Source organism: Culex pipiens, chromosome 2 (genome assembly GCF_016801865.2).
Source record: "Culex pipiens pallens isolate TS chromosome 2, TS_CPP_V2, whole genome shotgun sequence".
Lineage (NCBI taxonomy): Eukaryota > Metazoa > Arthropoda > Insecta > Diptera > Culicidae > Culex > Culex pipiens.
In genome coordinates, this window is record NC_068938.1 from 186,995,639 (window position 1) to 187,018,032 (window position 22,394).

The 22,394-nt window shown below is 34.5% G+C and overlaps 1 protein-coding gene across 2 annotated transcripts in view; it reads left to right on the top strand.

Annotated features, from left to right (window-relative positions):
• The first annotated feature begins 11,864 nt into the window (after positions 1 to 11,864).
• Positions 11,865 to 22,394, top strand: part of LOC120428721 (uncharacterized) — a 42,131-nt gene continuing 31,601 nt past the window's right edge. For both annotated transcript variants that reach the window (XM_039593792.2, XM_039593794.2), the window contains exon 1: positions 11,865 to 12,666. The gene's annotated coding sequence lies outside the window, so the exon portion shown is untranslated. The remainder of the gene's footprint in view (positions 12,667 to 22,394) is intronic.

Sequence of the window (22,394 nt, forward strand, 5' to 3'; positions counted from 1 at the left end):
CTGCTTTTTTCCCATGTCCATTGACACTCGTTGATGGCGTGGAAATGTCCCCTCTGTCCACGACCGCGTTCGCAACAAAAACGTGCAAAAAACAGATCACTGAATGAAAAGAAAAAACCTTCCGCAATGTGACCATGTCATGCACAACCGATTCAACCTGGGAACCCGGGGTCCAATTGTGTGTTTGTTTTTGTGCACCCCTCACGTGTGACAGGTGTTGCTGCAGCAGGAGGAATCCATTTCGTTTTGCAAAAAACAAAACCTGTTTCATATGATTGCTGATCGTAAGGCACTCGGTCGGTTAGATCGATTTAACAATTTAATTGTAGTTCGAATACAAAAAAAATTAAAACAAAAATGACAAAAATGACAAAAATGACAAAAATGACAAAAATTGACAAAAATGACAAAAATGACAAAAATGACAAAAATGACAAAAATGACAAAAATGACAAAAATGACAAAAATGACAAAAATGACAAAAATGACAAAAATGACAAAAATGACAAAAATTACAAAAATTACAAAAATGACAAAAATGACAAAAATGACAAAAATGACAAAAATGACAAAAATGACAAAAATGACAGAAATTACAAAAATGACAAAAAATGACAAAAATGACAGAAATTACAAAAATGACAAAAATCACAAAAATCACAAAAATCACAAAAATCACAAAAATCACAAAAATCACAAAAATCACAAAAATCACAAAAATCACAAAAATCACAAAAATCACAAAAATCACAAAAATCACAAAAATGACAAAAATGACAAAAATTCGAAATAAATGTGAGTTAGATGGATGAATTCTGAACAACTTCTTTTGTGATTTGACGTGGAATTACACAAGCAGCCAACAACAGTAACGATGTGGTCCAAAACAAGACGCGATGCTTGCTGCAGTGTCTCTCGCTTTAAATGGGGTTGCCCCCGAGGGGGTGCAAAAGAAAGCACGAAAATAAAAACATTTCCGCGGAAGTTGATAAAGCGTGCGAAGTTTGCAACAGTTTTTTTTTGTTTTTGTCTTACCCTATTAAAGAAACAAGAGTCGGGGCTGGAGTCTTGCAGAGAAGAATGGTGCGATAAATTTCCCTGCTTGGCGCACTTTTCAGCGTTCGGTGAAAATCTGTCACCAAGAAACACTCGGCTGTGGAGCAGGAATTCGATGTAATGGCCCTTCTGAATGGCGGCTTACAAAGAAGCGGTTTACAAACAAATGTTACAGAGGAGGGGAAAAAACAAAAGCAAATAGGCTGACAATGAGCTGTGGAATGGTGAAGCATTGCGGTAGTGCTTGTTGACCCTTGCACAACACTTGCCGGGCTTGGCTTTTCTGCTGAGATGCTTTGCTGTGAGGAACTCATGGAGAGTGAAAGTTATGCGAGCTGAGGCGGTCGCTGAGAGATTGAGAAGAGAGAATGCTGAAATTTGATTGAATTGAGAAACTTTGTAGTTAAATATTAAAAAAAATATTTGTAATAGTTATTCATGTTCTAAGCTTTTTGAAATGAACAGTTATATTTTTTAACCTTTATTTTAGAATGGATTTCTAAAGTTTTTTTTTGAATAGGTCCTATAAACATATGAAAGACAAAAGTTTATTGGACCTTTTAAAAAAACTCTAGATTTACATAATGTCTTCGTGTTTGAACATCAACTAAAACAACTCGACATTTTTAAAGTTGTTGTCAGTAAACGATTCATTTTCGTCAAGGTATGATAGAATTGGGTTCTCTTAACATGTTCCAATCGACCGAATTAAATATTTTTTGATTTCCTGTCAGTAAATAAATTATTTTCTCAATTTTAACGCTTTTTTATCGTTTTATAAAGTTTAGTGGAAAATGAAAACTAAAAAAATCGAAATGTGAAAAAAATAAAAAATTTCCATACAAAATTGAAATGCTTTAACAATTTGCTTAACTCTTCGAAATAAAACGTACTTTTGAAAGCACACGATTTTTTAGTTTAAGAGGTTAAAACTTTGAAATACTGGTAAAAAATATCGCTCCGTGGAAAAAATCACGAGATTTTTCGTTGAAAAATATTTCACGATATCCAGGAAATTTAAAAAAATCTCAGGAATTTCTGTTTAATTTATTTTATTTTGGAAAAGATCACCCAAAATGCCAAACAAATACAATAAAAATAAATGCGGGTCTTATTATTTTGGCCAAAGAACTTTCATGCCAAATTTCAGCCAAATCGAGCATTTTTAATTGGATCCTGCTAATTTGACGTGGAATCCTAATTGAATTCTAACTATTGTTGTTATTGAACTCCCAAGGAATTTTCAAAATTTGAGAATAAAAAATCTAGCCTCTTATTTACAAAGGTCGTATGAAACTTTGAAATTCCATTGCGAAATAATTTTCGAAATTCTTGAGAACTACTCATTAGAAAAACTTATTTTCATCGATTCGAATTCTTTTTGATGTTGTATTATAGAAAATTATTCTAGAGTACTTTTTCAAAACAACCAATGCGCCTATATACATAGGACCTTTAGCAAAAATTAGCGAGAATTGTTCAATTTCCGAAGTCCGAAGAATAGAGAAAATTGTAGTTATTTTTTCAGATTTTCAAAACCATTTTTTTGGAGTTAATTTTCTTTGAAGAAGTCTTTTTAAAACGAATAAAAATCGAAAATATACAGCCGACTCTTCGGTTGTCAATATTCAAGGGACAAACGAAGAAGAGAATCATCAGTTCACAGAACTCAATTGAAAATATTTTTTTCGCTGTACCTTGCTTTGGGAGAGAATCATGGAGCAAATTTAGCAAATAAAACAAGTACAAAAAAAAGAATAATTAAACTAAAATTTCATCACTTTTGAGTTTATGCTGCAATGTTGTTGGGAATCGCGAAAATACTATATGTTTTCTCAGACAAAACTATCATTTTCACAAATACCAAGGATTCATCTTCTAAAAGGCACAGTTTGACGTTTTTAAATAATGATCAGCCTAGGGGGTGAATTCCTGGGATCCCGGGAAATTTTCAAAGCAGTCATAAAATCTATGTTTTCATTATATTTGTGATGTTTTTCAGCTTAAATCATAGAATTAGCTCAAAAATGTTAATTGGTGATAAGCTACACTTGAATCTGAACAAGGACAGCAGTCTTTAGATAGTTTATAACACATTAAAAAAAGTTCTTTGATTTGCTTTGGAATTTAAGTGAACTACTATTTTCAATATATTTCTTTTATTTATTTATTTGTATTAGTTGACTAGAAAAGCTTAAACAATTTTATTGAAACTGTCCAAAAAAAATAAAGAAATAAAATTATACCAGATAATGAAACACTTAGGATGAGTTAAGAATTTTTTTATGTTTTATGTTTAAAACATATTTTGAAAAATATCTTTAAGTCACTAACGCCAACTGGGGATAATCGGGACTGCAGTCTGATTAAGTACAGGAGATTTTCAAGCAATAAATTTAGAAATCGTAGTACTAATTGTTTTGTTCTGTTCCGGTTGTAACCAAAATCAATACAAACAATCAGCTCCAGATGCCAGTTGTTGATGAAAAAATGTATTTTTTTTAAATATAATACTTTTTTCATCTTTAAAATGAATAGTTACACGTTACTATTTTTTAATTTTCGTTTTTTATAGAAATAATATCTGCATTTTTGGAAGTTTTTTTTTTTTAATTTCTCTTACTCTTGTTAGTGTTTTAGTTGAAGAAATAATTGTTCCAAAATGGATTATGATGCAACACACAGCTGAAAGGAAATCCAAAACTCTGTTATGCACTGTAAAAAAAATTATTGTATCTTTATTATTCACCAATAAAACTGAAATGAATTAGAAAAATAATAAATAAAAAAATTTGAGGATCTGTAAACTAAAATTTTAACATTTTTCTTTAATAAGCTTAATTAATGCTGAAATATACCGAATACAAATTTTAATGCTTTAAAAGTTTTATCGATTACTGAGTATTCGACTGATGATCTATTTCCACGACCAAATCTGATTTTCCAGATCAAAATTTGATTGATTTCGGGAATTCTCGGGACAAAATATAAAAAAAAAACCCCGGGATTCGGGAATTCAGGTTTGAAAAAATCTTGGAGGAGGGGGGTCAAAAAGCCAAAATTTTGCGTTACGTACGTTACGTTGTGAATTTAGTCAATTGAAACCTTACCAATGGCCAATTTGACGTTATGAATTCAAAGTCACCCTGTTTTGAAATTATTATTTTTTAAAGCAAACTTTTTTTTGTGAAAGCGTAGGGGAGAGTGGGGAGACTTGATCCCCGGGGAGACTTGATCCCAAGCCTGTATCTCGTCAGCATGTGGGTAAAACAATTAGCTTTGTTCTAGAAAGTTGTGCGAAATTGACTAAAACTCATTGTAGAAAACAAAGAAAAAAAAATGTTTAGATTGAGTTACACACATATTTCGAAGAAGTGCTGCAAAAAACTTCCAAGAGATCTTTTTTCTTTGTTTTGATAAGTATAGAAAACACTCAAAATTTATTCAAAAAAATATTTTTATACATGAATTGTTTGATAAACATATCAACTCTAAAACCCTTACGCATTTGACGTTAAATTTATCGTCATACTATTTTTACAATCAATTGTTTAAAAAAGTGCGTTTAGGGAGACTTGATCCCTGCATTTTTACAGTCACTGGAATCAGCCTCAAGATTAAATAATTTGGCTGGGTTTTCGTATATAGTTTCCTTCAGTATAGTTGTACATAACTAACTGCAGTTTTTAAACATGCTCAATTTTGGTCTAAAAAAGAAAATTTTAAGTTTTTAAATATTTCACATGCTAAACTTGTTATATTTTGAACACAAACGTACAGGTTTAATGTGAAATTGCTGTATCTTATAGAAAATTAAAAGTTTGGATTAATAAGAAACATTTTGCTTAAGATTTCTTCAAAATGTTGAAAGAGGGATCAAACTTCCCCCAACATTTTGAAAATGCCGGTTTAAAATATTTTTATAAAACGCTTGGCATTATTCTAAGAGTTTATCTGATGAAATACCCTTATCAGCCAAACATAGTTGAATGTTTAAGCTTTCAATTCATGCAAAAAGATCATAGTTTTGTGAGAAATTGACAGAGTTATGTGCGATACAAAAAAGGGGATCAAGTCTCCCCACTCTCCCCTACATGAACACTGTGTGACCTACCTTACCTACCTACCTTAGTACAGGTTTTAAAAATGTCTTACCAGTTCAATAATATTTGAAAAATAAATTGAATTCCTATCAATGTCACCCCGGTTTACGGTACATACAAAGTTTCGAGGCAAACGGATAGAAATCCTTTATGCAAATCAAGTAATTCTGTGTTGTTAAATTTGTAAACATTAAAATGTTTCCAAAATTGTCAACATTTTTGTCGATTTCGTTGTAAATGTTTTCAAAATCGACAACATTTTTCCCAAAATCGAAACAAATGTTGACGGATATGAAAACACCGGGTTTGCTTACAGGTTTCAAGTCGTGCAGTGGGAGAGATTTAGTTAATAACCAATTTTTTTGAATTTTTCTACTTTTTTCCTTTCATATTTCTTCTCTACTACTTTTTAAACGACCTCGTGAGGCTACGTTCAAGCCGCCACCTTTTGTTGACCGTTAAGTGATCATTCAAAGTTTCCCGTCCTGACCTGCCCAACCTGCCAAGCGCCAAGTCATTGTCGGCGTCGAGGACGAAATGGAACCCAGTTTGAGGCGAGAGTACTTTTACTCTTCCCCTCAAACTGTAAACAACCCCCCAAAAAAAGTGGCCAAACCAGGCCTTCTTCAGCTGGCAAGTGGCCTCGCTGAAGGCTCTCGCGGAATCGTTATGCAATTGATGATTGTTTTATTGCTCATGATTGATCGCTTTTTTTTAAAGTGCGATCCACTTTCAGGGGCGGTTCAGAGAGCAAACGGTTTTAGGACCTGACCACAAACCGTCGTCACCGCCGCTACGATCAAACGGCCCTGCTGAATTCCACGCCGCCGTCTATCGCCGGCGCGTATTTCTCCAAGGTATGATTTAACCGTATTTTTTTCGATTAGATGACGGTTTATTCCTTTAGAGCAGGCTCGTCGCGGGTAGGTGCAGAGTTGGCCACGAACAACCGGAGCGGAGTTTATAGGTGTTTATCTGCACCCGGAGGGGTTTGCTGCTTTTCCCCCTTCTTGTTTTGGTCTATCGAATTAGGAAGTGTATGACGACGACGACGACTAGGACGTTATGCAATGGCCGCGCGCGCTCGTGTTGATTGAGAGAGCGTTGAGGTTCAGGTTGAGGGGGCCACCCTGGGACACACGCCCTCCGGCAATCGGCCACCGTCCCGGGACGAAAACAGATTTGCTATACATACGACCTGGCCAGACGTCGTCAGCGGTGAAACCTAGGGACACTGGATTGAGAGGTAGTTCCAGCAGCAGCAATCATCTGGTGAACAGGTTCGTCGCTTGATCACGTTTGTCTGCTGAACACGCCGATTGATGTCGTCTGATTGATTCGGTTGCCCGATTATGTCACTGTTACGGTTGGAGGCTGCGTGCTGCTACTGAACTAGCCGGGAGAGAGAGGGCTGGGATATAATTACGATAATTTTAAATATTAGGTCAATTATACAATGTGATAGCGATCGGGCGTGACGAGCGGTAATTGTGTTTGCGTGCGTCGCCGCCGCCAAGGAGTTGCTGATAGACATGGTTTAGACGTTAGGTATTTTTTGTACAATGTTTCGTAATCTAGATCAAGTCAAGATTGGACGAAAATTAAACATTTCTATTTGGAATTAGTTTGACAACTCAATCATTTGTTGTTATTTTAATTTAGTATTCTCTCCATCTGCAGCATTTTTTTTTTTGTTACTTTTACCCTAAATAATAAAGGTCTGAAGTTGTAAATAGTGTTAATTTTTTAATTTGCACTCTTCAATGTTGAGTGGTCTTATTTTTTTTTGGTAATTACTGGGAAAATCCAGATTGAGTTGCGTTCTCAAAAAAATTCTTCCACACCGTTAGCTTTTTCACAAAAAATTATTAAATAGAAGTGATCCTTCTTTAATATTTAAATTTTGCTCACTAACTTTTTTTTACAAATCTTTGATGCACAGCGAAGCAAAAAATAGTTCAAGTATCTTAGTTAACATAAAAACTTGTGTATCGTCCTCGCCTCAAAAATTTCTCATTAAATCGAGAGGCAAAATCATAGCATGAAATTTTAATTTTCTCAGAAACAACTTGAATAAACAAAATATTTTAAAACATATTATTACGTTTATTTTTGTACGTTTGATTCTATAGGGCACTTTAAGCCGTTTTTGCGGTGCTGTACATTATTTTTCAAATGATTTGACTATTATTTTCATTAAAATTTTGAAGTTTTTTGTTGCCACCTGATTTTTCGGAACAATTATGAATAGAGGGCGACATAAACTTTGAAAAATATTTGCAACGGCCAAGGGGTTTCCAGCAGTTTACATAAAAACTTGTTTATCCTCCTCACCTGCTGGATTACTGACCAGTCTGAATTGAATTGCCAGGATTACTAGCAATATGTCACGGATTACTTTTGCTTTCCCAGAATTGCTGGGGATTATTAGAAACTAAACGAAATTGCTCAAAATTGAAATGAATTACTTGGAATTAGTGCCTAGCTTCCAGTATATTTTAAATGAAGTTTATTGATAATTTCTGAATCCATATTTTATTTTATTTTTTCTCACAAAGCATGGCTGAATTGTATAATAATATAATTATATGAATTATACAGAGCGTATTCAGAATTTCGAAAGAAAATGCGAATCCGCGCATCCGAATTCGCTAATAAGCTTTCTACACAGATATTTTTACAGAATTCGGTAAAATTTTATCGATTTTTCAACTGATAAACGATTGATTGATAAAATGTGTACCTTTTCATTGTATACATAACCGAATGATCTGTAAATCTTAACTGGTTTTTTGGTAAAACAAGACTGTTTTTTTCTAGCTTACTGAATTTCAGTAGTTTGTGAAGGTAGAATTTGAGGTTATGAAAAGCCAGTTTTATTTAAGAGCGAGTTTTGCACCAGTGTGTAACAGGTCATATCGAGGTGCTCCGATTTGGACGAAACTTTCAGCGTTTGTTTGTCTAAACATGAGATGAACTCATGCCAAATATGAGCACTCTGTGACAAATGGAAGTGGGGTTAAACGGGCATTGAATTTTGAGGTTAAAAAAACATTGTGAGATCACGGTCTCATGCACCCTCCTTGTAACACTTTGTCTCGCTTGTCCCCTCTAGAGCGTGACGTACTTTATGGATGACGCCTTATTTTGTAGTTAAATAACAAACAATGCGCTGTTTTGAAATAATATTTGCGGTCTCATTTTGAGCCACCAGCCAATAAAATAAAAATGTACAAAAAAGAGTTTTTTTTTTAAGTTGTTCGAACACTTAGTGCTCAAATTCAACCCAATGACGAATCATCTCTGCGATACGGCTATACGCAGTAGGCCTGGCCGCTTTAACGCTTGTGATGTTTCAATGCATTCTAATGCAATGGCACACTGCAAATATTAATAAATGACAAGAAGAGTGCTAGGCGTCATCTAACCTAAGGCACTCTCCAGGATCCCTTCGAAAGATTGGCTGCGCTAGGGTCTGATTAGATTAGATTAGATTAGATTAGATTACAACATTAAATGGTTCACCTTTTCTTAATCTCACAAGTTCCTACTTTTTGAATCTCAAATAAGTTTTTATAAACTTTTAAAATAGATTGTTAATAATTTCCAAAAAAACCTGTTTCGATTATTTCAAGCTATGCTGAAAACAAATAGTTGGCACTAGTGATCATTAATTTGGATGTTTTAATTCAGTAAAACATACAAAAAAAGAAGGCAGAAAATAATGTAAAAATCACAAAGTCTTAAACTACGACAAAAATGCGAAAAAAAAATCACACTTTTTCGTGTTTTTCAGTCAAACTCGCAAACAAAGTTAAATGCATGCAGACTGACGTTTCTGCAAAACAAACAAAGCAGGCAAACTGCCAAACTGTTGAACAGTAAGGCAAGTTTTATCATTTGTTTACCGTAGTCTAACACCTCATTTAGCAATGAAAACATAATTTAAAAACTAACTTAATCCACCTATGTGGTTGATGCCTTCCTCACTTTTTACCAAATAGGGTATATGAGTGGTTTCATCATTTTTTTAGATCCAGAAAAAGGGAACACAATGTATAACTTATGTGGTCATAACTCGAGACAGGGTTGCCAGATCTTCAATGTTTTGGACTCTTTGGAAAGGTTTTTCAATTACCTAACCAACTATGGGTCGGAAGATGGATCCGGACATAGTTTACATGCACTTAAGTGAGATCCGGCATCAAAAAAGTACATAAATATCACTTAAGTGGTCATAACTCGAGACAGGGTTGCCAGATCTTCAATGTCTTGGACTCATTAGAAAGGCCTTTCAATTACCTAACCAACGATGGGTCGGATGATGGATCCGGACATAGTTTACATACATTTAAGTGAGATCCGGCTTCAAAAAAGTACATAAATATCACTTAAGTGGTCATAACTCGAGACAGGGTTGCCAGATCTTTAATGTCTTGGACTCATTGGAAAGGCCTTTCAATTACCTAACCAACGATGGGTCGGATGATGGATCCGGACATCGTTTACATGCATATAAGTGAGATCCGGGTATTTGTGAAAACACATTTTTATACATAACTTTTGAACTACTTATCGAAACTTCAAACAATTCAATAGCGATGTATGGGACCCTAAACCAAGTCGAATGCAACTGGTTCGATCAAAATCGGTTCAGCCAGTGCTGAGAAAACTCAGTGAGAATTTTGGTCACATACATACATACACACACACATACACACACACATACACACACACAGACATTTGTTCAGTTTTCGATTCTGAGTCGATATGTATACATGAAGGTAGGTCTAGGAACTTTTAATAGAAAGTTCATTTTTAGAGCAGGATTATAGCCTTACCTCAGTGAGGAAGGCAAAAGGGTGAAATATTTCCGAATTTGTTTCCATTAACGAAGTTGACTTTATAGCTGTCGGCCACCATTGCTAGTACCAACCACTAGAGTCTTCCTTTTTATCTACAAGGACTTCTCCACCCTGGGCTCCTAAGTGTATGAAAGTATGGCACGGAGCGATGGCGCCAAATAACCATATTTACACAAAGAATTTTTTTGGATTGTGAATCCAGTGCGCGGTCCGAATGATCCACACGAGTGGGACTGATCATTTTTTATGAAATTAGGCTTCTTTTTTGTTAGAATAAAAAAAATCATTTTTTTTTTAAATGGCAATTTAACATATATTTTGTTGAAAATAAATTTTCTAATGTTTTTTAGCAAAGTTTTATTGATTTTGAATGTTCCGTCAGTGGGGGTGACTATGGGTCAAAAAACGATACACCTCTCGTGATTTCTTAATAACAAAAACAATTTGAATAACATCGAAAATCTTTTATCGTAGAATTGTTTTTAGATATTTTACTAACATTTTCCCAAAATATGGTGTAATTTGATGGGTTCTACCTTAAATGGCAATCGTTTGAAAATTGACCCAATCTCACCCCTTTGAGGGGGTGACATTGGGTCAAGTGAAACTAAAATGATGCTCAAATACAAAGATATAGTAAAAACAAGTCATCCAACAGTGTTTCTGGTTCGAAGGAATCGTATTGACATGCTAAAATATTTGAAGTCGAGATTTTCAAACATTTGGGTACCTTTTTGATGAATTCACACAAAAAATTTAATATGTTGATTTTTCGAGAGGTCATTTTTGGCCAAAAACGTACCTCTACTTTAGACAGCTGCTTAAATGACAGGATTTGTTCTAGGAACGAGATTGTTTTCAGAAAAGGCATCTTAAGATGTCCCTTGCACAACCCTTTTAACAGAATTTAGTTTCATTGAGAAGTACCTGAGAAATGGTAAAATCCGTAAAAAAATCACTTTGGCCCAATCTCACCCTCCAGACTCAATGTCACCCCCACTGACGGTTCTTATTGACGTTATTATTTTAATTTGAACACTTTTGATCTTAAACTCGGTTCCCCTCTTTGATTTTCTTTAAAAAAATGTGTTGTTTAGTCATAAAAAGTGATAAGTCAGGCAAATTTTTTTTAATACTTTTTTATTCATATTTTTTGCAGCAGATGATTTTAAACAAATAAAAAGAGTCAATACTTATTTTTTGCATTATTTGATGGCACTTGGGAAAATTTTATTTCAGAATCCGATCAAATAATTGTATTGTATGAACTAAAAAAAATGGTTTTGGACCAAATTTGAATTTTTGTTATAAAATAATATTCAGAAAATTTTTAAATTGTTGATACTTTGTAAAATTAACCAAGAAAAAAAATCTCAATTATTTTCATCATACTTCATCATGTTATGGATTCACGTAATATAATGACTGCATAAATGTTGTTGAGTGAAATTATTGACTAGTATTTAATTTATGATATCATCATATTATGATTTTTCAAACACTCCACGCAACTTGTTTGTTCAAGGCACACCCACATTTTATCACTCATTCCATGCAAAAAGTCGCAAAACCTACTAAAGGGTCACTTACTCACCTACAAAGCCCCTCTCACCCCAAACGAGAGTGAGAGTTCCTCTCAACTTTCCTCAATTTCCCACAACAAACACCGTTCACTCACTCTCACTCTCACCCATCGCTAGCGTCGCGACTTCTTCTCGCAGTCGCGTCGCAGGTGAGAAACGGAGGCGTGAAACTAGTTTGGCCGGTGGTCACCCCAAGCCGGGAGCGTGACAAAGTCGTTTGTCACAAGCCCGCCACAACTTGGTCGGATGCTGCAGCCCGGGAACTCTCGCCGATCTTCACCGCGGAGGGGGCGCGCGCACGAAAGGTTTAATATAGAGCAGCCGGTCCGGGCGGACCCTAGCCCATTTGCCCGCCGTCAGTACGCGCGATCGTGTCCGTCCTGTCAACGTTTTGCGACGCCGGAGAAAGGATCCATTTCGCGGGTGATCACGACCACTCGGTTAATGAGGCACGATCGGTGGTGAAGGTGTGCGCGAAACGTCAAAAAACAAAAGACGAGATCGTCGCGACGCGAGTCGGAGATCGTTGACGAACAGAGAGAGAGAGAGAGAGAAGGGAAGAGATACGAAGATCGCGCGCGCGGTTGGGACCCTGCGACGCGCCAGCATCCAAGACCCGCATATCGGTTCGAGATCGCGAACGGTTCGGACGGGTTTTCGGTGGACCCCTCTCGTCAGGTGTTGAGCTTGGAAGTTGTGTCCGGAGAGATTCTGTGGGGTGCACCTTTGGGGTTAGTGTTGGGACCCCTCGAGAAGGTCGAAGAGAACGGGAAAGTTGGCACCCTCAAAGTGAAAGGGAAAGGAAGAGCGAAGGTCAAAAAGTGAGATTTTGGTGAAGAGCAATACAAAGTGCCAATTTGAACCAGTGTAACTCTGGCGAAGATCGCCGTTGAAGATCACCAACTGTTTCCGGAGACGGGGAGAGAAGGATCATGCTGAGTGGTGCTGCACCTGGCCACAACTGAACAACGACAACCAGCTTCAGCAAACAATCGCCAGCGAAAAAAAAAAAAACAAGAAGTGTGGATATACCATTGATGAACGTCTTGTGCAAACGGGGTAAGAGAATGGTTCGGAATAATTGGGACCCCCTCGGCTTGTGGAAATTTGCCTGCGGAACGAACTCGATTATAACCTGCCCGCAGGGGCCATTTTTGGACCCTCTGGTGGTCGTTCCGTTAATTTAACGCTTCTCGTCTTCGTTTTTTTTTTCTTTCTTCATCACAACAATCCCACGTGGAGTTTGTTGGTGATATAAACTTGTACCTGTCCAAAAAAGGGCATTGCGTAACCACGTGTGTGAGTTGAGCTTTGAACGCAAAGTGTGATAATTGATTTATGGACTTTCTTTTGCAACTTTTTTCACGTTGTTCACGTTGTGTTGCATTTTCATCAAATTGGTGCTAATATATGTGATTTGGACCCCCCAAAAAGGTGTACCAAATTGGGACTGTTATGCGAGATTTGGAGAGTCCCAAAGAGAGAAACTTTTTAGCGTGTAAAATGGGTGAAAAACAGTTTCCACATCAAGATTGGGAGAAAATGAGAATAATTGCACCGTCGCTGTGATAATCGGCAGCGATATTCGGCGTGTTTTTCTCCTGACGGAAAATGTTTTTTGATCGATTACCCGTTAATAGTGCGACTAATAGTGCGTGTGTCGGGTGTTGGGCGTTTAAAAGGGAAACAAGCGGTTCGCACCAATTGCAGCGGAGTGCTTGTGTGTGATTATGATGATGGGAATAATTTTTCGTCTGTTTTTTAATCGTTCGCGTGGAAATGAAACTGTGGGATGTCGAGCGTTTTGTTTCCGGTAAAAAGGCGTTTGTTACGTGCTAAACTCTGTGATTATGTTTTTCACATGAATTATCAATTTTTGGTGTGATTATGGAGATCGATTCGGTTTGAAAGTTGGACTGATGCTTTTGATTATCTGTTATTTAAAAGTAACTTTGTTTTTTGTAATAGAAAAATGTAAAGCATTGCGTATGAATCAGCTCAATATATCGTGTAATGATTCTAGTTTGTGAATTACAATTTTAAATGTTGAATTTGCATGCTTAATTCGTGATTATGAAAATGTTGTTATTCAGTGACAAATTGAACAGCTCCACTGGTTAGGTCCTAAGCGCCAATTGCTAACAAAGCCGTTTTTAGATCGGTTCTCGATCAATTAATTAATTATTCATTTTAAATTCTTCAGATTGATCATCTGCATGTCTTTTAAATGCTTATTTCTGAAAAATAAACTATGCAAATTTGATTTATTTTAGAGAATAAAATACAAATCATTTTGAAAAACCTCAAATGGTGGCTTCTTTTTATTGGGATTTTCTGATCGATTTGGTGTCTTCGGCAAAGTTGTAGCTAATGATAAGAACTATTCAGACAAAAATAGCATAAGCATTTAGACAGCTTGAACTATTTTGAAAATTTCGAGACAACATGTAACTATTTGCAAAATAGTTCCAACTGTCAAAATGATATTCAGCCCTTTTCTCGCGTTACTTCAGATATTTTAGAAGACAAAAAGTGCCAACTTTTGAGCAGTAGGAAATGCCGGACGTTTTGTTTTTAGTCAAGTTAGGCCGATGCAAATATTTAAAAAAGTTTTTGTCCCTCGGCCCTGGCCGAGGTCAAGGGGGGGCTAATAAATAAAAAATATAAAAATTTAAATAACAAGCCATAGTCTTCACATTTAAATGAAAAAAGTGCTTTAAAATGCATTTTACACTAGATCAGTTGTTTTGCAATCATTAGTTTTCAAAAAATCTAAGATCTGACAAAATCAAAAATTGTATCGAAAAAAAAAAAAGATTTTGCATCAAAAATTTTCAAAAAATCTTAAGATTTTTTAATAAACCCAAACATGCTAAAAATGATTTTAAACGCAGGAGAATGTATTTTAATTTGATTTCAGCTGGTTGCACTTGAATTTTCATTGAAATTTTGAAGTTTATTGTAAAAATATTTTTTTTGCCCCCCTGATTTTTCGGGCCAATTTTGAAGGGGGTGGGGTGACAAAAACTTTTAAAAATATTTGTACCAGCCTTATGATTTTTTTTAAAAGGTTGTATTTTTTGGAAAGTATCAAAAATGCACAGAACAAATATCAAAACTAATTTTTTTATGCGATAGTACTTTTGTAAATTTTTGAGAAATTTTTTTTTTGTTTTTTAGTCGATTTTTAAGTTAAATTATTCCCTTTTTTATTTTTAAAAATAGTATCCATCCTTTTCGACCATTGAAAAAAAAAAACAATCGAAAAGCAGAGATAATTCTCTACCATTAGGTTTTTTAGACCTTGTTGGTCCAACGTGCTGAAATAAAACCTTGCAAAAATGAAAAAATACAAAAAAAAGTTTTTGGAAGAGCTTATGTTCATCCCAACCCGATCAGACGGTAATAACTAAATTCATGCAATTTCAATAACAAATACTGTAAAAATAACAGAAATTGTTATGGATTCTTCTTGAAAAATCCATTTTTTTCATAAGGGTTAAATAACAGTTTATGGTATCATAACAAAATTTGTTATTGGTCTGATATTGATTTGAAGCCAAAACAACTTTGGAATAACATTTTTTGTTATGGAAGAATACTGCCAACTGTTATTGAGATGATCGGATTAGTTGTTAAAATAACAAAAAATAATAACAAAGATTTGTTCGAAGAATAACTAAAAATGTTATTAGTCTGTTATTACAATAACAATCCAATAACAAAAAAAATCATAACGACGAATAACAAATCTTGTTATAAATAACATAAAATGTTATTGGCCTAGTATTTTCAAATATCAAAAAATGTTATTCCCAAGTTATTTCCGTCTGCTCGGGAATTGACTTTTAATTTTCAATCTATGATAAGTTGAACAGATTTTCAATGTATAAAAGTGAAACTTGTGTGAAATTTTGAACATTTAAAAAAAATATTTTTAGATTTTTCAAATACCGACGCACATTTTAATATGGCAAAAAAATATGATTTGAATGGAAAAGAAAATGCAAGAAATCTCGACAAACTTTTGGTCTTTTTGAAAACATTAGTTAAAAGTTGTTATTTCATTATAAAAAAATTGTATTTGTTTTTTTTTTCAATAATGTGTAATACGGTACTGGATACAAAACAGGATCCTAAAAATATTTTTTTCTCACAGGCTTTCTTTAACATGATCATTACTGGTTTTGAGAAGACCGGTCGGATAGAAATTTTTCAAAAAGATAAGATTGGCCTTGGCCTGCGTTATTTGAATGTTGAATTTTGCAAAGACATGGCCCTCCCCTTGAACTTTATCTCGTAGCATGGGAAAACAAAAAAATATGTAAAAAATGGAAATATGTCATCTTATTACAAATACTATTTTAATATCTTAAAAACTACTGGTCCAAAGGAAAAGACATCACTCATTGCACGCAACCCTTCAAAAATTCACAATTTTTTTAGTGAATGAATAAGGTTAAAATTTAGGGTGATATTTTGGTAAAATCTCAAGATTATGTGGCTACAACTGTCCTTTTAAAGAATAATGACAATATCTCTGAAGTGATAATGTTTAGTTAAGTTCTTCAAACAGTATTTTTGTATTTCCGTTTTTAGGAACTTGATAATAATTGATTTTTTTAGAACATCTTTTCAGTAATAATGTTTTGTTTGAAAAAAAGCTTATAAAAAGCTAAATGTTTAAACTGAAAATAAAGGTAGCCGCAAATATTTTCAATAAATTATAAAATGTTTCAAATTAAGAAATTTCATTACTTCAAGGAAGTATATTGTTGTACACTTCTTTTTTTTTGCGGGTTTAAAATTATTTCAAATATTTTGTATTATATTTTTAGTATCAGAATCATTGCCTTTTTTTAAATAAATGGTTGTGTTAAAGAAGTTAAATTTTAAAAAACTTGCAACAACCAAAGAATTTTGAACTTTTTAAAGTTAATCAAGGTTTTTAATTGCTATCGACAAAAACAATTACAATACAAATAAAAACAAAACAAAAAATAAATTAAATTAGCACATTTACATGAATCTAATTTGCAACACTGGTTTTTAAATTGTTTATTTTAAAAGAACTTTCTAAAAAATATGAAAAAAATCGTTAACTTTTTAACTTCTATCAAATATAAGTTCTGGCCCGCCACTGCTTCAGAAAAATCAGATTTCTATCCATGCAGTTGATTGCAAGTAAACCTCTATTCAAATTCAGTGCAGACGTGAGCCATCAAAAGCGACGATAAACTTATAAAATATTTACAACGGCCTTAAATGCCAATCAATTTACACTAGGATAATGAAACCTGCAAAATCAAGAAAACAAAGAAAACAAATAATTCTGTTGGACTTTAAAAATCTTTTTTTTTTCGCTGGTGTTAGGAAATGCCCAAAGAAAATAGATAATTTTCCGCCAAGTTACACCATTCGCTACCCCTGCTTTCAACGTGGTTGTTTTGCAGACTAAGACACCGCGCGCACCAACTGTACCTTGAACTTGCACCGCGCAAAGACCTCGGCCTCGGTCTCTACTTGACGCGGACCACCTAATCCACCCTGACTTAACGACCTGTGCGCTACTGCTTGCACTGCGGTTCAGCATCCTCCAACGCCAAGAGTAATGAAGACAACCTGAGAAGCATCTGTTGCTGCTGCATGTGACAAAACGGTTTAACAGTTCGTTAACGACGCACAAGTGAAATAATTTTGCCTGGGCGCGGTTGTCTCGAAAGTGGTCAACAGGTTCCGTGGGGGGGAAATTATGACCACCTGGTGGCGGTGGTGCAGGTCCCACAACACTACGTCACGTAGCGATTGAAGACGAAGAAGTTGGCGGAGGTTGTGGAGGAGTTGTTGTGTACAACAACACCAGCATCACTAGCAAAAGATGAGGTGCGGAGACGATAATAATGAAAATGCAATTGCAATTTATTCGTTTTGCGTCGCCACCGTCTGGGAGGCTCCACGGATTCGGCGTAGCAATTTAACTGATAGGAAAGAGCAAGGTGGGATCATTAGCAAATTTTATAAATTATTTAAAAATATAAAACTTCCCTTAAAAGAAAAAAAAAAAAAAAATAATAACAAGTAAATTGGCAGATTTTGTGTCAGAAAAAAAGTGTAATAAAAATGTGTTACCTCTATAATTGTGTAAATTTACATCTGTTTATGTTTGATTTTACTTATTCCACATGAATTGAGCTTAAATCACATCTGAATAGAAGTAATATTCAACCATCACATTTTCAACTTTCCAAAATCCAGTTTTGTTAGCTGTGTAAAGAAAAATTTGGGTAAATGTCACAAAGTTTTATTAAACGATTTCATTAGGTTTTATCCGTTGACAAAAATCGTTTCCTGCTGATTGCACTTCTAAATTAGTTGAAATTGTGATGTTTTAGCTAAAAAAAAGCATTCTTTGGATGGTTATTGCGTTACCAAATTGGCACATTTTTGGATTGAAGACTCGTTGAACAGGTCAAGTGTGCATGATGAAAGCTGATTTTGAAAAACATAAAAATCTTTAAAATCATTAAAATCGTTTTAGGGTTCTTCAAAACGCATCCGTTCGTTTCGTGTCCGTTATTTTTATATTTCTACACCAGCTATGGCTTTAGCCCGGAATCCGCCCCCTAGCTCCGGCCCTGATGTATAAGATGACATGAATGCCAGCTCTTGAATTATGGCGCAAATTGACAAATTTAACTTGTCAATTTAAAAAATAATATAGTTTTTAAAAAAATATATGAAAAAGTTATCATTTGACCATTTTAAATGGAGAAATTCATATTGATTTTTTTTTGTAAAATCTCAACTTTTTCACTCAGTTGAAGTAATGAACATGCTCAACCAAAAAATTGAAGAGATCCAAAAATTAACCAAAATGAAATTGAATTGAAGACATTGAAGAATTGCAATCATCTTAGGTTTGATAATTTAACCTTCTACAACCCAACCCGCCTCTAGACGGGTTTTGATCTAAAAAATCGCCAAAAATACGTTTTTAAACCAATTTTTGATCTTAAAAAATCATTGCAAATATTTTTTTGAAAATCTATGGGTTGGATGTTTTTCTTGTTTTATGCGGGTTTTAAAATGTCATTTTTTAAGGGTAATCTTTGGCTGTATTTTTGACTAACATTTCCTATTTATATTGAAGGTAAAATGTGGTATGCAGTAAATTTTGTTGGGTCTCAGACTATGCCTCTACGTTTTTTTTACAATTTGAATGATAGTGGTGCCATTCTGTATCAGAAAAAGTGAAAAACAAGCAAAAAATTAAAAAATGACTGTTAAAACATAAAAAATTAGAAAGAAAAAATGTAATGATAGGAGGTGATAGAACAGGCCAAATACTACCAAAAACAAAGTTAAACTAAACAAGAAAAACATAAAGCAAGAAAAGTTAATTTTTTCGTTAAATAACTATTGCCCAGAATGAAAAAAATCGAAAAAAACATTGGGCAGTAGAGGGTTAAATATCTTGCAATCTTATAACATGTTTTTAAAACCAAAACATTAATTTCGTTAAAATCTTAGAAATATATATAGTTATAAATTTATTCCTTGCAATATAATTGTTTATCTGAACATTTATGAAGGAACGATCAAATTTTGAATGTTTAGTAATTCCGTAAAACAACATATTAAAAAATCAGAAACGACGGATTGCAACATTTTTTTGTCTATTTCGGAAAACACTCTTTAAATTTGTTATCTTGAGTGAATCGTTTGTATGCCGTCAAGATAAGTGTCTAGCTCGAAAACAATATTGAAAATTATTATTTTTCGATACAAGTGTAAAAAATCTGAACTTTTCAGTACTCCATTGGATGCTGAATTAGTAGTTAATGCATCAAGTTGCAAAAACAAGATTTTTTTCAGCACAAGTGCTGAAAAAATCAAGTTTTGCAACGATTTCCATACAACATTATTTTTCAATTCCAAAAAACACCCATTGAGTGAAATTTTTAGTCAAATTTTCATGCATTTTGTCAATAAATCGTTTGAATAAAAAAATGTTGAAAACAGTTACTTTTTAAACCAAGTGCTGAAAAGTTCAACTTTTCAGCACCCATTTCAGTGCTGAAAAGTAGAAGTTTTATGCATTTATTTTGAAAAGTGTTGCTATTCGATTCTGTTATTTTTGGTACAGAAAAGTAGGCTTTTACGTCGTTCAAGAATGACAGGAAAAGTAAATAGTTTCACGACGGAATTGCAAAATAGTAGTTTATGCAACAAGTTGCAAAAAGAAGATTTTTTCAGTACGTGTCGTACATTTATCCAACGAGGTTCACCGAGTTGGATAAATACGACAAGTGCTGAAAAAATCAAGATTTGCAACGAGTTCCATACAACATTTTTTGCATTTCTGAAAAACACCCATTGAGTGAAATGATAAGTCAAATGTCATGTATTTTGTCAATAAATCGTTCAAATTAAAAAATGTTGAAAAGTATTACTTTTCAAAACTAGTGCTGAAAAGTTCAACTTTTCAGCATCCATTTCAGTGCTGAAAAGTAGAACTTTTCAGAATTTGTTTTGAAATGTGTTTCTATTAGATTCCGTTATTTTTAGTAGACAAAAGCAGGCTGTTTCATCACGCGAGAATGACAGGAAAAGTAGGAAGTTTCAAGACGGAATTGCAAAAAACTTTTTTTGCAATTCCAAAAAACGCTTTTGGAATAGAATTTTAAGTCAATCGTCTATGTAATTTGACCAAACGACCTACTTTTCTCTGCTATAAATAAAAGAATCGTATAGTAATACTTTTCGAAACGTCATGCGAGAATGACAGGAAAAGTAAATATTTTCATTTTTTATAATTCCGTCGAGAAAATACTTACATTTCCTGTCATTTTCAATCGACGAAATGGCCTACTACTCGACACTTGTGTCGAAAAGTAACAGCTGCAAATTTTGATATTTTCAGCATTTTTTTTGCAACTTGTTCCATAAATTACTGTTTTAGTTTTGATATTTTTGACGATGAAAAATAGTTTGGCAGAAAAAGTTAAAGTAGTTTCACAACAGAATTGCAAAAAATGCTTTTTATGTACAAAAAAAAAAAAATCATGGTAATACACAGAAAAAAAAAAATCATGGTAATATTACATCTGGGAAGGCGTACATCTTTTATGTCAGAAAAAGGTGTAATTTTACCTCTGGAAATGTGTAATTTTACCGCTTTTCTGGTGTAATGTCACTTTTTTAGTCTAAATTGAGGTAAAATTACATCATAAAAGAGGTAATATTCAACCTTCCAAAATTACAGCTTCCAAATTTACATTATTTTTAACTAAGTACTGTTTTTTTTAATGATGAACAGAAGGCCGTTTCTTAATTCGAGAATGATAGAAAGAATAAGAATTTTCAATAGGCCCCCCCCCAACTGCCTTACGTCTTCAACTGGCCTTCAACACTGCTGGGTTTGTTAAACAGTAACTTTTTATCAGGGAATTCGCTGAATAGATCCAGCTCTAAAATTCTAGATTTTTTTTTGAAAGGTCTTATAAGCTATTGTATTCTAGCATTATTGTTTAAAAAATCTGGTGTTTTAAAGGTGACAACTAACAGTATTTTGAACCCACCGTGCCCCCATCATCATGCGTATTTGCAGCACACAGACTTCAGCACAAACGGAGAGGATTATATGGCGAGCCTCCTCCTATTTTGAACAAGTCGCAGATTCGAATCAATTAACGCTATAACATTTAATGAATGACTTTGGCGATTTTGTTTTCCTCGCACTGGCTTCTGCCTTTTTTCCTCAATTTTATTTTCAACTTTTTGTTTTCGCGCTTCTTCTCGAAATGTTTACGGAATTACCAGAAAAAGCACCACTTCAACAACTTGACTGAAGAGATCCACCCAAAGAAAGAGCGAGGGGTGGCGAACTTTAAACGAACATCGATTAAGTCGCAAATAATTTCACCTGATGAGTTCGGCGCTCGAAGTCGAAGTTGAGTTGTCGGTGGCGGTGGCTAGTTAGCTTACCGTTTGGGTTGATGATAGCTCTAGGCTGCCGCCTCTGACCCAGTCCAGTCCAGTGTGGACTTGAAGAAATGGTAATTGAACTCTTTTGCCTTCAATTAAAGCCGCAGTTGGTTCAGTGGGTTTCTCACGCGTTCGCGGTGACTTCAACTGCCCAGAGAGACTCTTTCTTGCTCTCTCTTTTGGGACGGTGCATAACACTAATTATTCGGAACATTTTGGCACCATTTTTGGGGGGTCTTTCTCCGGGGGTCTCTCTCTCACTCGGTAAAGTGGGCTGGCAGTATTCAATTTCGCGTGGCAGATATAATGTTTGGTTATATCGGCACTTTTGACCGGGTGGCGCCACTGCACTTTTGCACTGATATACTCGAAAAAGACCCCCGCTCGAAGAATTATGAGGTTGATGTGGTTTGGTAGAGTTCCAGTTTGAGGGGCACCAGATTTGGGGCAGTAATGTCGGTAATGGAAACGTTTGCAGTTGTGGTTGGACATCAATTGGTGTGCCGGTTGGTGTTTTGTTGTTGTTGTAATCAATCAATGCATGTAATAATACAGCACTCTAATGATGCGGGTGGATTTTGATCCGATAATGATGATTTGTGCCACTGTTAGTTTGAATGTTTTTTCCTTCTACAATGGTTAAGCATTAGTTCTGCTGTGTGTAATGCTCTTTTTCGTGATTTTTAATTCTGCAATATTGATTTGGTTGAAACTATGTTAAATGAAGCTTATTCACACTAGTTGTTCTTACTAAATATTCGAATTTGATACGAATGACTGTATCTTGAGAATGTGCAATT